This window comes from Manis pentadactyla, chromosome 13, assembly GCF_030020395.1.
Source record: "Manis pentadactyla isolate mManPen7 chromosome 13, mManPen7.hap1, whole genome shotgun sequence".
Classification (NCBI taxonomy): Eukaryota; Metazoa; Chordata; class Mammalia; order Pholidota; family Manidae; genus Manis; species Manis pentadactyla.
Window position 1 is genome coordinate 70579520 of NC_080031.1, and position 20647 is coordinate 70600166.

The 20647-nt window shown below is 44.6% G+C and overlaps 1 protein-coding gene across 4 annotated transcripts in view; it reads right to left on the reverse strand.

Moving 5' to 3' along the window:
• Positions 1-17960, reverse strand: part of SNCAIP (synuclein alpha interacting protein) — a 143265-nt gene extending 125305 nt beyond the window's left edge. Inside the window, exon 1 of one of the 4 annotated variants that reach the window (XM_036903142.2) lies at positions 17017-17128. The gene's annotated coding sequence lies outside the window, so the exon portion shown is untranslated. Of the gene's footprint in view, positions 1-16392; positions 16576-17016; positions 17129-17582 lie in introns of those variants that run through there. The other 3 variants (XM_036903145.2, XM_036903144.2, XM_057490345.1) reach the window with 3 other exon arrangements.
• Between the last annotated feature and the right edge of the window lie 2687 nt (positions 17961-20647).

Here is a 20647-nt window from a genome sequence, read left to right on the forward strand (position 1 = left end):
TTAAGTCTGGTGGACAGGAAGGAAACTAAACCATCTATCCGTGGTGGAAACACCTCTCCCCAACTTGGGTGGCGGTAGAAGTCCGGAGGAATGAGCTGACTGGGAAAGAAGTCTGGGACCAGGAAATTCTCACTTATGGACTGCAAATTACAGGAAGCTTCACATCATTTAATAAGCTTGGAAAAGGGCAGGCAATTGGCCATGGGACCCAGTAGGCTGGACTGGTTGGCAGGACCAAAATCATAAGGGCTTGTATATCATGCTAAGGATTTTAGATTTTATCCATAGGCAATGAGAAGCTCCTGAAAATTTACTAGCACTTTGTTGACAACCAGTTTTAGAAAGACTGACTTGGTAATAATGTAGGAACTGATCAAAAGGGGTAGAACTGAGTTAAGAAGTCACTGTGGTATCAAAGGGATAAATGCTGCCGACCTGGAAAAAGATGCTAGGAATGAGGGTGGAAAGCAGACAATAATGTGGAGAGCGACTGAATAAACGAGGCAAGATTTGTAAGAGCATTTGTACATTGGGAGATATTGGGGGGTTCAAGAGGAGGGAGTTTTATGGATAATTTCCTTAAAAGCTGAGACCATGCACATAACTAGGAAATTGGAACAGAGCCAAGATTTTGAGAGAAAGGTGATGAATTTACTTTGGGGGTGCATCTATGTGAGAGCTGATGAAACCTCTAAATGCAAATGATCAGAAGGCAGAGGGGATCTGTAGCCCAGGGCTAGACATAAGCATTTTGGAAGTCCCCAGCACAGGTGGCAGGATAAGTCTTGAGAGTGGATAATACAAGAGTCCATGTAGGATTATTTATTAATCTCACTCATTGAAAAAGATATTTAAGTTCACTTTTTTTGTAGTGGGAAACAGATCAGGATTTGGCTTCAGTTACCCTTCTAACATTGACTCCTGCCACTCCACACCATATGTTTTACTGTCAAATCACAGATGATATACTTAACAATTCCCCAAGTCTGTCTTAAATGTTCTGCCTGGTTGAACACCCACTTGGCCTTGAACTCTAAATCTAATGTCACTTTTCCCATGAAGCCCTTGATGATCTGACCACCATCCCCCCACATTCCAGGTGGAGCTCACTGCCCCTCCCTCCCTCCTTTCTCTGTAGCACTTGGTCCACACCTCCACTATTGATATACAATTTCTTTCTCTGCCTCTAGATGGAAAGTTTAAAGAAGGAAAAAACTATATCTACACAAGGAAAGGTATCAAAGCATGTTTACAGAATGACTGCAATAAGTAATGTATCCTCCTTCTGCAAATACCATCAGTTACTCTCCTTTAAAGAACCTATAACTACTTCTTTTTGGCAAGCCACCACAGAAGGTTCTCAGGCATAGCAATGTGATATTTTTGGTATGATCCATTAAGAATTTTATTTTATTCTCAATTCACTAGTACTCAGGTTGACACTACTGATGTGGTGAAAACAGTGTAATCATTTAGTATAGTAATTGTATGAGTACACTGTTTTCTCTCAGTGAAAATGCCACATATTTTACACAGGGCAAAAATAAATTGGAAGAGATGAAATCTACACAGAAGTAAAAAGGGCTGGAATGAAGCAATAGGAGGCTTCAGAAGGATCAACTGGCTGATGATTATGGCACTTTGATGTAACAGCTTCTCCAGAAAGTACAGTTCAGAGACAGACAGGTAGGTAGATAGGTAGGTAGATGAGAAAGGTTTAATGTATTAAGTGCCAATATATGAGAAGCATATACTTTATAAAGAATGCAGGAGCCTCACCTGGGGTTGACTTTAAAGAAAATGCTAACTAGAAAGAAATCTACATGTTCAAAAGGCAATCATTCCTTCTAGAAGCACCAGAGCTCCTCTGACAACAGGGAATTTGTTTTGCCTACTCAGCTCCTTGACCAGAAGGGACATATATATAAATCCTTATTGGGACTGACATCAAAAGCCCTATCAAATTGCTATTCCTCCCTGGACTCTACTTAATTGTAAAAAAGAGACATTTCTGAAAAATGTTTTCTTTCTTTGTTAAGAAAATACCCATACAATTTTTTCCAAGACATTGAAAGATACTTTCACATGGCCTGAAATTTCAACAACTATGACAAATTTATTATCAAATGAGAAGAAGCTGGAAGATATTTTGTTTTTCAAACTGACCACTACTTCTTCAGGGAATCTGTTAGTTTTCATTCTTGACAGTTTAATGAATATACTATAAGTAATAGATGAGATGATTCTAAATATCACAGAGTGACCTATTTTATGTGGCTCAAGAAAGAGAACTCTAAGAAGTCAGAAAAATGTGTAGGTACAGAAAATCTACCATACAAGTATCATAATGCTGGTCTCCTATCTAGCTTTGACTATAGATAAAAAGCTCTACACTTCAGACCCTACAAGAAATTCAAAGCCAAGGATTATCTGTCACGAGACTACCAAGAGGGTATACATGTGAGAATGCTTAACCCCAGCGCTCATCATAATTAAGTTGAAGACACCGAGTCATCCATGATTCAACACAATTATTGCTCAGTGGTCATGAATAGGACTTATTACATTAGGCATACCCAATTATCCCAAGTAGGTTATGTTTTCACGTATTAAATACTTTTAAGTTGCAACTTTTGTTTCCAGACATGTCGTGGCTGTGTACCCTATGCAGAGAAACAAGGTCAAAATATTTAATTCGCTTTTCAATTCTGCTGCTGAGGCACTGGCCCTTGCCTGTGTCTCACTTTTCCCCTTTTTGATACCTGCAAGATGATAGCTGTTTTGTTCTCACCTTTAACACAATGCAGCAACAGTTAATTTGGCAAAACCAATACTTTGTGAAAAAGAAAAACTAATGATGATGATGATACTACTCAACCTTGATGAGTACTTAGAAGCCAATCATTGCTTTAAATTCTACCCAAACCATGTTATTCTTAACAATCGCCTCTAGAACAGGTAATTATGTGTTACATTCCCAACGGGAAATGGGTGGCATGCTCAAAAGCAATTTGAGGGTAGCTTAATAAAGAGACCATGTGCAAAGGTGCAGGCAGGGTTTGGAGGAACTGTAAGAGATGTGCAATGAGCCACAAAGGCTAAGGGGGCCAGCCACTGGCATGGGGTGTCTGAGGGAAGGCACAGTTACCAGGATCCAGAAGCAGCTTTAGGGGGATGGTGACCTACAGAAGCCAGAGGTGCCCTCGTAAGGAGGGAACTCAGGAAGTCTGTGGAAGCCAGCTCCAACTCTCTCTTGCCACCTGCTTGCTAGTCTGGCTGATTCCTCCCATTGGCTAAACCCAACCAGAAGCTAGAAAACAAAGGAGTCTCCTGATTCAGTCCAAACATCTCACCACGTAGAGCAGGTGCAGAAAGGAAAAGAGAAGATCTGATATCCACGGTTCTCATTTTACCCCAAGCATCCAAATCTTCCCTTGAATAGGTGAGGTAATCAATAAATATTTGTTAGTGCAGGAAGAAAGAATATTCAAATATCAAGAGGTTAAGTATGCATAGTCAGTCACATAGTAAGAGACCGAGCCACGTTTGCTCTGAGGTTCCAGTCCATGTTCATAACTGATATTATTCGGCCTCCTATTTATAAACATGTAGTTGGGTGTTCACACCCCAACAAGCCTGTGATCTGTGTGCCAGTTTTGTTATCTTGCCTTTCCACCTTATTATTTTCAAATCTCTCTTCAAGCATCAAAAGTTCCATAAGAGCAGGTCTTCAGCCTCTTACATGTTATCACATACTCCAACTAGTGGCTGAGCAGTGAGACCTTCCATCACATGGCACTGTGCCCACTTGGTTGACAGTATGTCTGCCTCAGAGAAATGTTCTGAGTATAAATCACACAGGTAATATGATGGTATCTTTTGAGAAGACAAGCCTTTAACATGTATTTACTGCAGTGGAGTAGGCCTTAGGTCTTAAATTATTTATATTTACTTGCAAGTCATATTGAAGGATTCATTTATTCAGCTAACATACATTGATCATATAGTATATACCTGAAACTGTGCTAGGTACTGGCATAGATTGAGAAAACAGTTCTTGGCAAAATCAACAACTGACTTTCTATGGGAATGAGTAATTATCCAGAGGGAAATTAAGTGTGTTGATTACGAAGGAAGGTCATGGGCACACATCCTGGAGCAGCACCCTCTCCAACTTCTCCCCAGGGTGCTCTGAGTTGGGATATAGGATAAAATCCTGTAATAAGCCAAGCCATCCTCACCCTGACGGGGTTCCTCAAGGTAATCAAGTATGCTGCAATTTTTCCAGTTCTCAGAAAGGGCCTCTTCATTGAAATACCAGTCCCGTGTGTAAGGGCCTTCCTCAAATAGATAAATAGGAATTAGTCCCTGTGATTTTTTTTCTCAGTTCTGCTTTTGAGCTTGGGGAGGCCACTCTTTTCATGCCTGATCCCAACTGAAATAGCACATAGAAATCTTTGGTCCTTTTTCAGGGACAAGGCGAGTGAGCTGGCATAGCTACTCCCTTTCATGCTGTGCAAGCATTAGCTTTGCATTTTCAAAAACTATTGTACAATGTGTCATGCGGTGCAGTTTGCCAAAGGGAGGGAAAGGGGTGGGGGGAAGAATAGCACAGTTGATTTCCTACATGCAAGTTGTAATGATTTTGGAAAACCATCAACCTGGATCAAATTTCTATACTAATTGGACAGTTTCCCACTAATGCATTCCCAAGAATGCAAAACCATCAATTAACCTCATGATATATATGTTTTAAAGAACAGTCTATTTTCTCGATAATTCTAACAAATAGAAAAATTCATTGCATTTAAACCCAAATACTTGATGCATATTTCATCCAAGAGCCTAAGGTAAAATCCCTTTTCCAAATATCCTCCAAATATTTACTTAGGTGCACACACCAGTGTTTTCCAGTGCCAGTGAAAGCTCTGAGTGTGCAGGACTTCAGCTCCATGAAATCCATTTACATACATTATGAAACAGAAGTAGAGAAGAAACTATCAAGTCCTAACTGGGAGAAGCTCCCATCCCTCTACTTATCAAATCGATCTGTAACTTTTGAAGAGCTCTGTTATTTCCTAGCAACATGAGTAAACATTGTGCTATATTCAGTGCCCAAGACTTGTAACCATGCTAATCTGTCAGCACTCCATTTAATTAAAGATTAGACTTTTAAATTGTGTTTTAATGCACGACAGGACTGCTAAATTATGGTGATCAGTGGCTAAGTGTGCTTATGTCTGCAGAACTCCAGGAATGAAAATGAATCATTTATTTCCATCTTGCTATGATGGCTCTTTGAGGCGCCATTCTCCGAGTTCAGAGGCCTTGGAGTTCATCAGAATTCTATGGTTAAAACACAGCTTGGAGACCTCATTTATGAAAATTCCTTTAAACCTTTCACCACTTTGACAAATCCAGTCCAAGTTCACCGAGCCAATTCAAAAGTAGCTCTCAGCCTTTTTATAGGTTTTCAATTACACCAACACAGCACACCAGAGCCGTCATGTTGGAAGATGTATATTACAGTTACTGGAGGCACACGAGGCCTTTTTTTAAGAGACTCAAATGAAAGCAGCATCCCCCGAACTGGAGCCAACAGATGCAAAGCTTCATCTGTCTTGAACCATCCTTGACTTATTACTGAAGAGATCTTCAAACTTAAATACGGTTAGTGTTTAGTTATCTACTGTATGCTATATGCTATGATTTTTCTAACATTTTAGCATTTACTTTGCAAAAATATTGGCAAGCTCCCTTGCCCTCAAACTGTTCCAAATATTTTTTTTGAGGGATTGTTCAAAACATTTTCTAGACTTCATTCATCCTCCTCCTACATAGAGTGTGACAGCAGGATTTACTTTTCCCTGTATGCACTCTGAGAAATCAAAACCCCAAGTAAGTCAATGAGATTTCCAGGTTGAAACTGGTAATCAGTGGTAAAACAGAGGTGAGGCTGAATTCTACTTTCTATTTCTATGCACCCTTTACATGGGCCTGAGGTAATCATACTCTTTTCTGAGATAATAATCCCTTCTTAAAATGTTTATATGACTTGGCAGATCAAACATTAATATTTTCTTCCATTTTCAAACTTTGAGTTTATTTGAATATGTAGCTAGTATGGTTTTATGAACATACCAATCTTTGAGACTTGGTTGTATGAATTAGTTTAAGGGACATTTATCATTGGGGTACAGTAAATAAGCACATGCACATTAGTTGGCCTGAAGCATTTGCAAAGTTTAACTACTGTACATGCAAAGGCAAATGTACTCAGGATAGCAATCTCATTCTCTCAGAGGGAGCAGTGATGACTCTAAAACCGTGGGAAACTGAGAACACTCATCATGATGACTCTTAACAGTCCCTGGGTACACGTTGTCCCTTACTGTGCATTTAATATTCTAAATATCATTTGGCCATTTCTGGCTTGTTTGAGTAGATGAGGTTTTGTTTCTGTGTTTGGTCAGTCTTGCTTGTTTTTATCCTGTTAACTTAGGCCATTATGATTTCACATATTGGACTGCATGCAAGTTCTCTAATCGTCAGTATTAGAAGAGGGGAAGCCCACAGCTAAGAAAGATACAGAAGGAGAAGCAGAGTACAGTTCTAGGCTGGAATGTCCCTTTCACAGTAGGGGCCTCCCGTCCATTCAGTCTGACTCAACTGTGGCACTAGAGGCAGAGCCAGAAACTGAAGGGTAGAAGTGGAGGCTGGGGAGGGAAGCTGCCATGCACGAATCCCCTCAGGTCCTGGGCCTACCAACAACGTTCTGTCATTCCATAACGAATCCCCAGTGCACTGGATGCCAACTGTGGCCACACTAAACATTGTGCCCTTCAGTGGGGACAGAAAGATGACAGACACATTCCCTACCACAGGAGCCCAGGTCTGAGAGTACAGCCAGCCACATACACTTAGCAACAGCACAAGTGCAAGCTAAGTGCCGAGGGAGCAGGAGGCATGGTTGGCTGTGGTTGCCCGTGGGACTCCCGGGGCCTCCTCACAGCCCAAGCCTGCAGTCCACTAGGGGAGCCATGCCACATGTGGCTCCTGAGCATTGCAAGTTCAGAATAAAATACACACCCAGTTTCAAAGAGTATGAAAAACAAGAAGGAAATGTATCTGGTTAGTGATTTTTTAAAAATCTTGATTACATGTAGATGCTAACTTTTTGGATATGTAGGGTTAAGTAAAATACATTGTTAGAATTAACCTCACCTGTTTCCCTTTTATATTTTGTAACATAATGCACTCTGTGTACTTGAAATTTTGAAATTGCCTGTGTGGCTCACCTTCACAGATCCTATTACTTCCAGCAGCCAGGTTCATTCTAAGCAGTCATAAGGCAACAGGTGGGGAGAAAACCTGGGAGGCTGCCCCCCGCAGGCAGGTAGGTGAGCAGAGGGAAGGAGTGGAGGAACCAGAAATGACAACACGGAGGGGAGCCTATCAGAGCTGCAAAGGGGGCACAGAGGCTGGCCAGGCTTGCTTCCTGAGTAGTACCCTGCCTGCCAGGTTCATCTGCAGCAAACAGACCACAACACAGAGTCCAAAACAATGACAATAATCACACCACAAATAAACTAGAAGCGGCCTGTGGTTAGAGTTAGCCATGCTTTACCAGAGACAAACCAACTAGTCAGCCGTTTTCACCCCACCTGCGGCCATTCGGCCACTCAGCCTTCTCATCTGCAAAGAGGGGGACTGCTCTGTCTACGTGTCCCTCTTATCTACTAAGTCTCTGCAAGCCTGAAATGCTCTGAACATCCTGGGGAAGAGAGGAAAAGGCTTGAGAAATAGTCACATTTGTGTCTAGTTTTGAAGTTGTAAAGAAAGAAACTGAAGTAGAATACACCCTGTATACCTCCTTTTTCACAAAACATCATACTTTAAATTACTTCGTAGCCCCTTTCCTGGCTAGATATAAGCTAGATGGAAATGTCATGGGCTCAGGAGTCACACCTGTGTGCTCACTGCTGTGACTGCAGCTCTGGGTACGGAGGCCAGTGTACAGCAGGCCCAGATGCATGTCTGTGGAGGAGTTCAAAGGGAGAATTCACAGCCTGTTGAGCGTCCACTGAATTAAAGTTTCCAGGTGTGAAACCTGCACTCAGGAGTGAGTGAGGGCCTCACCGAGGGATGGTCACACAGTGCAGTGGCTCTCGTATGCTACCCACTCTGCGTGTGGGAGGTGTGGCAGGTGAATGACGAGTGTGGGCTGAGACCTTGCCGGCCCTGTTTGCACATTCCTGGAGGCTCTTACCACCAGGCCAGCTCTACAACAGCAAAGTTGAAGGCTGAGGGAAGTCAGGGTAACAAAGCCTTGGAATTTCCCTGGCAGGTCTCGTGCTCAGCTTGGCAAGATGAAGGAACATGGAGGCAGTGTGAAGTCACCACGAGGCAGATTTGCGATCTGTGTTTACTCCACTCTCACTACTTGGCAGCTGGGAGACAGAGTAAGTTTCTTCTCCAAACCTCCTTCTTTGCAGCTTGAAATGGAACTCACAATGTGTGTCTCAGGGTGTGGGTTAGCTGTCATGTGCTTTTCAAAAAGGACAGGCACATGGTAAACACTCCATTATTGGCTACCTGGTGTAGATGGTAAACACTTGACAGTGACTATTATCGTTCTTATGGATTACAGGTTTTGGACAAGGGTTTTAACCTGGAGTCCAGAGAACCCCAGGAAATCCAGAGATGGGTTTCCACAGATTCTAGAAACTGCTCTGTAAACTCCAATATAAAATGCTGTGTGTGTGTTTGTGTGTGTGCATGCACATCATTTTTCTCTAAGAAAAGAATCCCCAGTTTTCATTAGAACCCTGAAAGACTCAGACTGAAAACAGGTGAAGAACCATCAAGTTTTTGTGGCTTCCAAAGTGTTTAGCTCCTTTTATACATCTGTGCTTAGAACTGAGCCTCATCTATGCCTGATCAAGAAGGCTGTTTTTACACACAGTGGTACCACCTCCAAAAGGGGCAACAGCAGAATCGTAGGAATATGTCTGGAATTTCTAAGGTAGAAATTTGCCTTGAAGTCAACTATAGTACTGGGGCTCTTAAAATGTATCTTTTCCCATAGTCTGTCTGTCATAACTGACGGCAGAGGGAGGCAGCTGGAATGTTTCATTCTCAGGAGGTGGCCACTTCATTTTAGAACAACAACAAAGAAATAATGGATGAACTGGAAGAGCCCAACATACGATGGATTCTACTCAATAACCTGGATGAGTGTCTGGAGCTCAGCAATCTCCAGGCAGAGGAGCTTAGCGGCAAGCAAGCCACTTCTACTTTCTATATCTTCATTTCCTCGCATGTAGAAGAAGGATGATAATGGTAATACCTCCTTCCTGGGGCTGCTGAGAGGATTAAATAAGAAAATAATTGCAAGTCTTCTGGGAAGCACCCAACACAGAGTAAGTGCCTCATAAATATTAACTACGAAATATCCTCTTTCCTGGTAGGAAAAAAAGTATTCCTCAGCCTCTGAGCCGTAGATTCCAGCTTCAAGATTGACTTTGGGTGGCTGATGTTTTGCAGCCTATTGTTTCTTGAGGTAGCTGTTAGTGACCAAGTAGGGAAGGAGCACAAAAGCAACTGGGAAGACTGCTGATAAGTAAGAGCAGCCGCTTCACAGAGAACCTATCTTAACGGCCAGCATTCTGAGATGCAAATATGAGAATCAAGTGAAAGGAAATAGAATGAACCTAAACAAATTCACCTTAAACACTGAAGACTGAGGATTCAGCACACATTTCTCCTGCTTCACTTAAAGGTAATTGAGAATATATACTGTGAGCAGAACACAAAGAGCCGAGAAAGCATTGTGCAGTGCTCTAGACAGTCAACCCAGCAGGAGAGAGATCCAAGTGCCCCCATGGCCACCCCAGGGTGAAGAATGAGGCAGGGGCTGGGCAGGAGTGGGTGTTCAGCAAAGGCTTCTTGAAAGAACAATGCTTGGGTTGCATCTGGAAGGAGGAGCGTATGTTCACCAGGTCAAGAAATGAGAAATGGTATTCCACAGAGAAGACAGGTCATGCAAGAGCATGAAAATGAGAGAACCTGGAGCATCTGGGGGCCTTAAAGCTGTATAGGTCACCAGAGCCCAGGGATAACGTGGGCAGCTAGAAGCCTGTGCTGACACCCTCCCTCCCAGCCTCCTGCTGCATCCACAGGATGAGGCAGCCCCCACATCGGGAACCTTGGAATTCATGCTCCTGAGCCTTGTCTCTTCCCCCAGGGCTGTGAGGTTTTGACTTGTTCTTAGCAGGGAGTTACACGATTTGATTTTATCTACTTGTTCTTTGGAAAGAGCACTCCTGACTACAAGCGGAGAGAGTGGAGGCAGCATTTTTAAAGGGGATTCATGAAGAGAGAAACAGGGGGTCCTCAACTAAAGAAGGAAAAGAGTAAGACTGTGAGAGGGAGCAGGGGTCCTGCTGACTGATTAGGTGGAGGAGGAAAGGAAGAAAGTCAGGGTCAGGATCGTCCCCTCGTTTACAGCTTGGGGATGTAGCAAGAGGAGAATTATGTCCTCCAGGGAAAACAGACACAAGAGTAGATATATCTGCTCTTTCTGCTTGCACAGCATCTACGCTCTCATCTTTCCAGTATTTTCCATTTAAAACCCACCCCTTCTCAGCTCCCAGGTTATTTGGTCTTGGAGGGTTTTGCTGACCACCCTCTCAAGCCCCTCTGACACCCCCTACTCCACACACACATGCTCCTCACACAGACCGCCCTCCCATTCCCAAAGTTTCCAGGACTGGGCACATCTTCAAGGCTGAGCCAAGTGGTGCTTCCCAAATCCCTGGCCATGGGAATTTGGATCCTTTCGGACCTTTTCTAATACAAGAGCCAGTAATACATGAGCAAGTATAAACTGGGCTTCTGTGACCTGCAGCCAAGGGTCCTGAGAAACACAAGAAGTAAAGAAAACTGCTTCAAAAAAGAAAAAGCCTATTTTTGTGACAGATTATAAAAACCTCCATTACTCTGACAATAGCACTTTAAAACATTTAAGTCTACAAAAGGCATTTAGGAACTTTATAGCCAAATTCCACCATAAATAATGAAAAGCCAGGCCAGACTGCACCAGATAATGGCAGATGCACTCATTAAGTTAACATTCATTGAATATCTTAAGGGTTCGCAGACTTGCGCAATGGAAACTATAAAAGCCTGTGCTTGAGTTTGAGCTGGTCCACCCAAGGCCCTTCCATAACAAGCAGCTGTGTATGCTGTGCAGACTAATTGTGTGGCGTTAGCGAGGCCAGGTGTTTCTGTCTGGCCCAACAGCTGCACTCCACGGTTAGGACACCACCTGAATTTCAGACCAGCCATCAATAAAACAAGGCTGGCGGAGCAGCACCTTGGTTGAGCCCTTGGGTGAAAGAACAGAAGGTGTTTCAAATTCCTCTCCAGTCTAATAAAACATATGCTGACATTTATGGGGGAGCCTGAGTGTCGCCTTGTGCTGGGTACCCTCCTTCTTCATTCTCCTGCCCTAAGAAAACCCCACTACTAATGTGGGTGCAGTAGCGATGAATGTACCTGCATCTCTACGTAAAGACACCTGCACTGTCCACTCCTGCCTTGTCTACTTTCCTGTGGTCGGGCCTAAATAAACCAAGGGTCCCTCTCTGCAGGGCATTCATCAGTTTTGCCCCTTGTGTCCACTCCCACTCCTGAGGGCAGTGCTCCCGCATCCTTCAAGGAAGCAGATACCTATTCTACATTGTGTGCTGTCTTAGGGGAGCTGTCAATCAATGCTCCTGGCTCAGCAGGGGGCTTGAGCCTCCAGGTAGACCAACAGTGTTCTCTTTTCCTGATATGCCAAGTCCAAGGGCAGATCTCCAGCTGTGCCTCAGGAAGCAAAACCCTCAGTTCCTGCCTCTGCCCCAGTAATTCTGCTTCTATCCTCACAGTGCTTCATCTGACTTCCCTTTGACATCTAGGATGGCTTCCATATTTCATTTTGTTTCCTTGTTTCTTTACAATGAGAGAAACTTCACTATATGCATCTCACTGCCATTTAGACACTAAGCAATAGCTAACAGGCATAGCATACTCTGTGGCTTATAAAGTACTTTATTACATTCAATTTATCTCTTTTAATCAACCTTTCCAGAACTGAACTTTTCTCCTCCCCCAAAATAAATCACTTATCGATTTCTCTATTTCTCACAACAGCATGATCATTCTCTCAGTCACTCAAGCTTTTTTAAATCTCAGAATGATACTGACTCTAGGCTTTCACTAACCCCCTACAATCAGTCACCTAATTCTAAATAGGGGATCACCCAGATGGATCCCTTCCATTCCATTTTTCTCTGCACCCCACCCCCACTTGTCAGTCTTCCTCACGTCTCAGCAATGGCCTGCTCACTCTTGCCACTGGCCTACTGTCTCCAAATTAGCCTGATGGACAGGACCTTGGGTTTAGGCAGAGTAGGGTGAGGGCCTCAGGAAAAAATGCAAAGCAAAATAATTACAACCAAAATAATGTAACAATGTATAAAGAAGCCCCTATTGAAACTCTGTGTTAAGCATTAAGCAAAGACAGAGTCACACTAATTCTCTAGCGTAAAGATACCAGACTAGGAATATAGGCATCTTCAGTGAGATCAGTTAAAGCCCAAAAGGCAAGGAGCAACTTGGCCTGGAGTGTTTGAGTCTTCCACAAATAAAGAAGGGTACCTCAGCATAACTCATGACTTCACTGTATCAATTAGATCATGACACTGTAAAATTTGCTTAGCCTGCTAAAAGGCCCAGCTTATTTTTAACTACCTATGTGCTGGTTTTCCTTCTCTAATCCTAATCAAGTAATTTGCAACCTAAGCAAAAGACTAATTTGGTAAGCAATCCCAACTATAAACAGCCCAAGAAATCGAGAAGTAAGATACTTAACACTCTCTAGCAAACAGACAACAACCCAGCCCACCCTGGGGGCAGGGCAGGCAGTCTTACAACAAACCTGCACCCCTAGCCCTTTACCCCCTTTCCTAAAAATCCTCAACTGCCCATAAAACCACTAGATAAGGCACCACCACGGGCTCTCTTGTCCCCTCCTGGCGTGAGCCGGGAGCTCTGTTCTTTCACTTTATCTCTAAATAAAAACCTCTACCTTGCTCTCCTACCTTGAGTGTTTGTGAAGCTCATTCTTTGGCTTTGTGAACAAGAACCCCAGTATCACTGATATGGCTGAAATTTTAGCGCCTGTCTTGCCTGAGGGTTTCAGCCCTGGGAAGGTTCACTATCATTCAGTGAGACTGAGAAATGACAATGGAACGTTCTTGGGGTTAAAGGGTTCATACCCTGCTTTATTCTCCTGGTGGTAGGTCGAGCACTGGAATCACGTCTGCATCCAGGAGTCTGCAGGTTTGTAACCCACCTTTGTCTCTGCCTCCACCCAGAGCACTGGGCAGAGCTCTCTATATAGTGACTTAGTCAGTAATAGCTCATTGCCTATGGGTGTGGAAGGAGTAGCCTAGCAGCAGGCTAAATCATCAAGTAGTTTGGGGTAAGGTGAGGATCCTAGCCATAGGAACTCCCACAGTATCCTTGGGTCACTCCTCTTCTACCCATGGTTTACAGAGCAAAGACTGCAGGACCCTGATTTGTGGGGCAATTCCCTAACCTAAATTCTAGGCTGTCTCTAAGCAGGATTCACCTACCTCTCCTATCTTACAATATGCTCTTCCTTAGCAGAAAACATCTGCTAGAACAAGGGTCCTCAAACATGTTGTACTGTAAAAAATAAAAGACCACAACATTTTGTAGCTCTCTCTCATCATGCATAGAGTCTTTATGTTCCTTGAATCTGGGGTGAACCTGTGCTTTAGTTTGGCCAATGGGAGAGTAGCAAGTGTAAAACAAGGAGAGGCTTAAACTTGCTTGTAATTGGAATTTGCTTTTTGGCTGCTTTTGGAACACTGACCATTATGTGAAGAAGTCCCGGCTAATCGGTTGGAGAATAGGAGGCACGTGTCCCAGTCACCTGGCCAACAGCCTGCTATCGGCCACACTAAGGGAGGCCATTCTAGAGTCTCCTGCCACCAGCCAACCTACCAGCTGACTGAAGATGCCTGAGGGGACCCAGTGCAGGTCAGCAGAACCACCTCACTGAATCCAGCTGGAATGCCGACCACGACCACAGAATCCTGAGCTTTAAGACCCGTTTTCAGCAACTACATTTTGGGGTGATTTGTAGGCAGTAGTGGGTAACTGATAAAACATCTAACCAGATTTGGCCACTTCCTCTGTGGAATTCCTTTTCAAACACTATTTTGTGTCTTGGGCACTCATCATAAAATAAACTCTTTTGTGTTTTCTATTGTTATTTATTTTTTCATGTGTCCTATTTCCTCCCTTCTAAGTTCCTTGTGAAGACTGTGCAATTTATATTTTTATATCCCTCATTTTCTATTTTTATATCCCACAAAATGAATCCTCAATAACTACCAATCCATCAGTACTTTTCCAGGGCCAGCCATCAGGCATATCAATTAACGTTCATCATTGCAACACACAGTTTGATCATCAATTTTAAAAGCTTAAAAAAAGAGCTTGTAAGATGCCAACCATAAAATATAAAATCCAGTGAGCTCACCTACATAGGATGAAAAATCATGCATAGTATGCATATTAGTAACCAGTTTATTGATTCATTTTCAGTAAATTACTCCTTGTAAGTGAATTACTATCAATCAAAGGAAAACTAGGAAAGAAATACACATGGGTTAATTTCACAGAAGCAACTGTTTGATTTTCTCCAGGATATTATTTTTCTCCCAAGACACATATTTCTCCTACGTGGTTTGCAACCATAACCTGACAGACTGCCAAAAATACGGCTTGTGTTCTAAGAATGTCACCGATTCTCTTGTTGCTGTTCAATTAGATTTTGCATTTAAAAGAGAAACTCCCTTGTGTTTCTTGTAATGATGCACCTGCTTCTTGGGAGATTTCCTCTTTTGACAAGAAATGCCTTAAATCTGGCAAGAAAAACAGCTCCAGGCTTTCTCTGATAATATCAAAGATCATTTGTTTGTATTCGATGTTTGGGTTTCCCTCTTAAGAGGAGTAAAGTGCTGCTGCGATTCCTTCCAAAAACACAGCACGGACCAAGTTTCTTGGCCTCTGTTCTGCTTTTCCACTGTACACCTGTGCCAGAACAACAGCCAGCAATTAGCAAAGCTGTGACACGAACAGATAAATTCATCTGCTTTAGTAATTTCCTTGTGGACATCAACACATGGTAAATATCAAATCAATAAACACAGCACATCAAATCTACTATCCTGTAACCTTTCATCATGAAATGCTTGCTGTGGAGAAAATGAAGTTTATAATAAAAATAACATTATTTTGAATAATATACTGTATTTTTCACCTTTTATTTCCAAGATGTCCAATGATCCTTAATACAAGCACCATTTTTTTCTTTTCGACTCTAGACCTGGGAACTCCTACATGGTTATGGGTAATCTTCAGTTAATACCGCCTTCTGGAGAGACTTCAGAGAATGGTAACAAAGTGTCACACCTTTTTCAAATAGTTTTAAGGACACCTTAAATGTGTTTCCTTATACTCTGATCATGCTGAATGTAATTTAACATTGAAATACATCAGAAATAGCCAACAGACATTCTCTCCTAGATGTGATTGTTAGCATACTGCTTTCCTCTACCTTGCTCTCTTTGCCGTTTAAAATGTCAATATGTATGCATGAAACACAGATGTCAGGCCATTCCCAACTGGGATGTCTGCTCCATAATGAGAGAAATAGGCTTTTGCCTTCCTGCAGATTCAGCAAGGAACGTGGTGCTTGAAAATTACGTGTTTAGAGTGACACCTTGGCTAACTGACATAGTTTCCACACGTGCAATCCTCAGAAACCTCCCCAGACAGCCCTTATTTCATTTTGCATACTAGCCCTGGCCGGGCTCCACAGCACGTGGTGTGTGGAGAGCCCGTCCTGCATTGGTTCTCCACCGCCGCCTCTGGGCTCTTTGATGGGCACATGTCAGTAATCGTCAAGAGAAGGGGGGCCCCAGCCGCCAGGGAGTAAAAAACGGACACCAACAGTAATGCTTCCGTAATTAACTTTCCCAAGGAAAGCAACGTTCCCACAGGAAAAAACACGTTCCCCCCTCCTAGCGGTCCATTGAAAATGAGCAACAATGCTGTAGCCTTTTTGTTTCCGAAAGACTTTCTTCGCTGCAAGCAGTAGCGTGTTCCTCAAAGAATGCTAGTATTTCCTGTGGAAACTGTATGGCTGCCAGTAATGGCTCATAATCTTCCCTCTTTTCTTTTCGTAAAAATGAAATAAACAAAACGTGGCATTTGACAATAGCAAAAATACCAGTTCGTCTCACTTACCACCTGCAGATGAAAGTCATCGCCGCGAGGCAAGGCCGGGAGAGGCACATTCCCGGCTCACCCCGCCGCGGAGAGCCCGGGACGCAGGACAGCGCAGGGCCAGGCGGCGGGGGCCGGGGCTGGGCAGCCGGGAGCCGCGGTGCCAGGAGCCAGGGGCTCCCCTGGGCGCCAGCAACCGCAGGCGTGCCTGTCTCGCGGTCATTACTAGGACGGCTGTTTGGGACTGGCGCTCTATTTCTTCGCCCCCGTTATCTCAGCTCTGGGGAGCCGGGGCACTGCCCATCCCTGCCTCCCGTACAATGTGAGGTGGCAGCGAGAATAAGCACACGAAGCGCACAAACGAAAAGCACAACCGTTTGCAAACCCAGGCAGGGGCTGCTCCGCTTCCCCAGAGCAGAGCGGCGGCTCGGCAGCCGCGGCCGCCGTTACTATAGAGACCCCTCCCCAAACCCCGTCAGCAGGGCGCCGCCGCTGCCCGAGCAGCGGGGACGCGCGGCACAAAGGGGTCCGAGCTGGCGGAGCTGGGGGGACAACCCGCCTGGGTCGCCCGGCGCGAACTTGGAAAGGCTCAGCCGCGCCGCCGCCCCCGCCTCCCCGCGCAACCCGCGCGGGACCTGGACTCACCCGGGGCGCCAGGCGCGCCTGCGGGACGTGGGCCGACTGCCGGCCGGCCGGCGGCCGCGGGAGCAGGAACGGCCGCAGCACGAGCGGGCGCGCGGGCGGCGGAGGCGCTGCCGCGGCCCCGCTACGTCACAATGCGGCCGGGCCGCCGGCGCCGCTCCCCTGGCCCCACATCGGGCGCGCGCGGGAGGGGGCGCCCCGCCAGCCGCGCCGGGAGCCGGGCCGGGGGGCGCGGAGCGCGGCGCGGGCGCAGGGCCGGGCACGGGGGCGCGGCCGCCCTGCCTGGGCTCGGGGCCGCCGCGCCCTCCCGCTCGCCGCGCCCCGGCCGGCGCGGGGGCCCCTCGGCCTGACTGACAGCGACTCCGCCGGGTCCCCGCGGCGCCCCCGCCCGCCGTCCCGGTGCGCCAACCTGCCGGCCTCGTCACCTTCCGCTGCTACCTCCGCCGCCGTTGCTGCCCCCCAGCTGGGTCTCCTCTCCTCCCTCCCACTTTTGCTCTCGCTTCCCCCTTTCTCAGCGCACCGCCACCCGGCTTCGCCGCCTCGCCCCCGGGAACCCAGTCGCCCCTCACCGTGATCCACGCGTCGACCTCTGCCGCCTCACTGGCCCCCAATCATCCAGAGTTCCAGCCTCAACCGGGAAACGAGGCTCGGGGAGGCGGAGACGGGACGTGGGCACAGTCCTGGGAAACTCTTGCTTCCGAAGCCCTTGGCAGAGTTGGGACGCTGCGTTGGCAGCGAGTGGACGGCCCGACCTCCCTGCGCACCCCGAGCTCGCCCACCCTCGGGCACTTCGCCCAGCAGTGAAGGGCACCGGGCTGTGCCCAGAATGTCTTTGCTCTGGTGTGGGTGGTGGATGGAGGAGACGAGTCTGAAATGAGGGCTCTTTAATTCCACAACATGAATATACACCAGCTGCCCTGCAGCCCTATTAACGGTACTTTCAGCGTCTTTCTTAATTGGGAGAGGGGAGGAGCTCCCGGATGAGGCACAGGCAAGCCAGAGGTGGTGACTGCCTCTTTCCTTCCTTATTTCCGAAATGAAATCAGGGAGAGTGGAAGCATTTGTGGTAACACAGGCTCACGACCATCTGGCTTTTGCCCTTTGGAAAGCTTCAAATGGTTTTTAAGAGATCTCTTTCCCAGGAGAGAAGACTGGAGAAGTTTGCTCAGCAAAGCCACGAGGGCCACACTCCTACTCCAGGGTATGACTGCTTGCCCAACGCTGCCCAGACCAAAGTGTGAGGAAGCAAGTCCTCTTCTGTCTGTTTAGGGTTGTCTGTCTGTTTAGGGTCACCCTCGTCCCCTTGCCAGTGCTCAAGAGTGGCGCCACAATCCTGAGAAACTCGCCACTATCTGGATTAGTGGCAATGCAGGTGTCTGTCCTGTGTGAGTCTGTCATTGAGACTATATTACCAATAATATATTGACTATATAAAATAATTCCATATATATAAACTTTTTATATAATAAAGTTTACATACTAATAATATACATAATATATTTAATACATACAACCCTGGAAGGACCTGGTTGTTTAAAAACTGTGGTTCCCCGGAAGAACAGCATAATGGTGCACACACAATGCCTGTAGAGTCCACAGGCTTCTCTGTTGGCATTTCAGGAAGAGGGAAATTGTACAGTTAGGAGAGCATGGCCAGAGCGATCCTTGTCCTGGACCCATTTGGACAAGTACAATAGTTACTGGCATGAGGACTACCTGGAAGGCCAGAAGAAGACACTTCCACATGCTTTTAATTCCATTTTCTACTGAGAAACCAAATTTCTCTCTCTCTGCTTTTTGACATAAACAGCCAAGAGTGTGTCCTGCAATGTTGTAATTTGTTTATTGTAATTTATCATATGTAAGACTTTAAGTACATACATGGAAAGTGGCTTCACAATTTTAACAATACACATTATCCCTCAGTAGAAAATATAAAAATCAGATGACATCATAGGCACTAAAAATACTTGAAAATATTGGGTTTAATTCGTTCACATCTGGTTAAAATAAAAACACTTTTTTTTCTGGCCTAGTATAAACTCTAAGAAAAGCACATCTTGTTTCCATCCAGTAGATACGGATGGAATTGTTGTCAGCCTTGACAAATTCTGTAGGGAACATACTTTCATTGCCACTCTCTTAAATATTTTCACACCATGTTTTTTAAAAATCAAATTTTCATTTATTGAGGGAGTACTTTATTGAAGAATTATAAATGGATATCTCTGTCCAACTTCCCTAAACATCTACTAGCTCTAACGATGAGCCAGGTGTTGCCTCAGTTTTAATGGTTCAACAAGAAGGGACCCAATTTTTGTGGCATGTGCTGAAAATGGGTTGTTACAGGCAAGAGAGTTCCCTATTTTTACGGAGCCAAATAAATAGCATGTCATAGTGTAAAAGAGCAGTTTTTGAGATGTAGTTTCATATATTTCCCCTGTTTTTATAGTTCTTTAGTTATGGTTTTTTCTGTTTCTGACATGTTTTTGATTACATATTTACCATTGTTTCCATGTGATTATTTTTACACTGTGATGTAAGCCTGTGCTTATATACATGTTCCTACCTAGACTGTGAGTTTGCTTTTGCCTGGATTGTTTGCTGATTTGTGTCTCCTGTGCACTCTTGCTAAATCCTAAGCCACACATTGATACACCAAAGCATTGGAAGCAGTGAAGTTGTTGGCTTGAAACAGAGCTGCTAGACTTTAGATTGGATGGCAAGAAAGCAAGCTTCCCAAACATAATGTTTTTGTTTTTGTTTTTATCAAACTAACAAACTGCTCTGCCTAGTCCTTCAGTCATTTCTTACTACCAACCAGTCTCTGACACTCAGTTTTCTAATCAAGCAGCTGCCTCCATGGGTTAGTTAGTACCAGATAGCATCAAAGCCACTGGATCAGTGCCCTCCGCCCCAACCCATGCTGCCACAGAATGGGGTGTGCACCTTTTAGAGCATTTGACATATTTCTGCTTCATGTCCATTTCTTATCCCTATTATTTGATTGACAGGTCCCATCAAGATGCCAGGGAGTGCATATTACTCATATTTGTATTTTCAACACTGAGCACATTTTTATACTCAAGAGCTAGCTACTGAAAATAATTAGCATGGAAGTTCATTTCACTGTAAGTCATCTGCCAAAGAGCTGTCATGTAATTGTTCATTCAATTATTACAATTAAACATCTGCCTCTAACCTTTTTCCCAGTTTCCACAATGTATCTTTATTGTGCTACAAACATTGGATAAACCTGCTAGAACACTGCCAGTGATCAAGCAGAAAAGTATTCTTTTCCTGGTCTTTATGTGTAAATTTTGCTTAATAAATTATCCAACTCTGTATTAAAGGCTCAGAGTTTTAATTCTCATTGCAGAGCCTGGGTCATTCCAGAAAGCCCTGCTTGAAGTCCTTCCTGATTTCTGGTTGGGAACTGTAAATTGGTTGGGCCAGACTGCTCTTTTATTTGAGGGTCATGTTTGCTTCATTTGTTTGTACAAACGTCTGTAAACAATTTTAAGGCATTTGTCTCAAGAATTACATCACACTTACGTAAATGTGATTGTGTCAGTCAGGATAGGTTCGGTTATGCTCTGTTAACAAATCATCACACATCGACGACCCCAAGCTT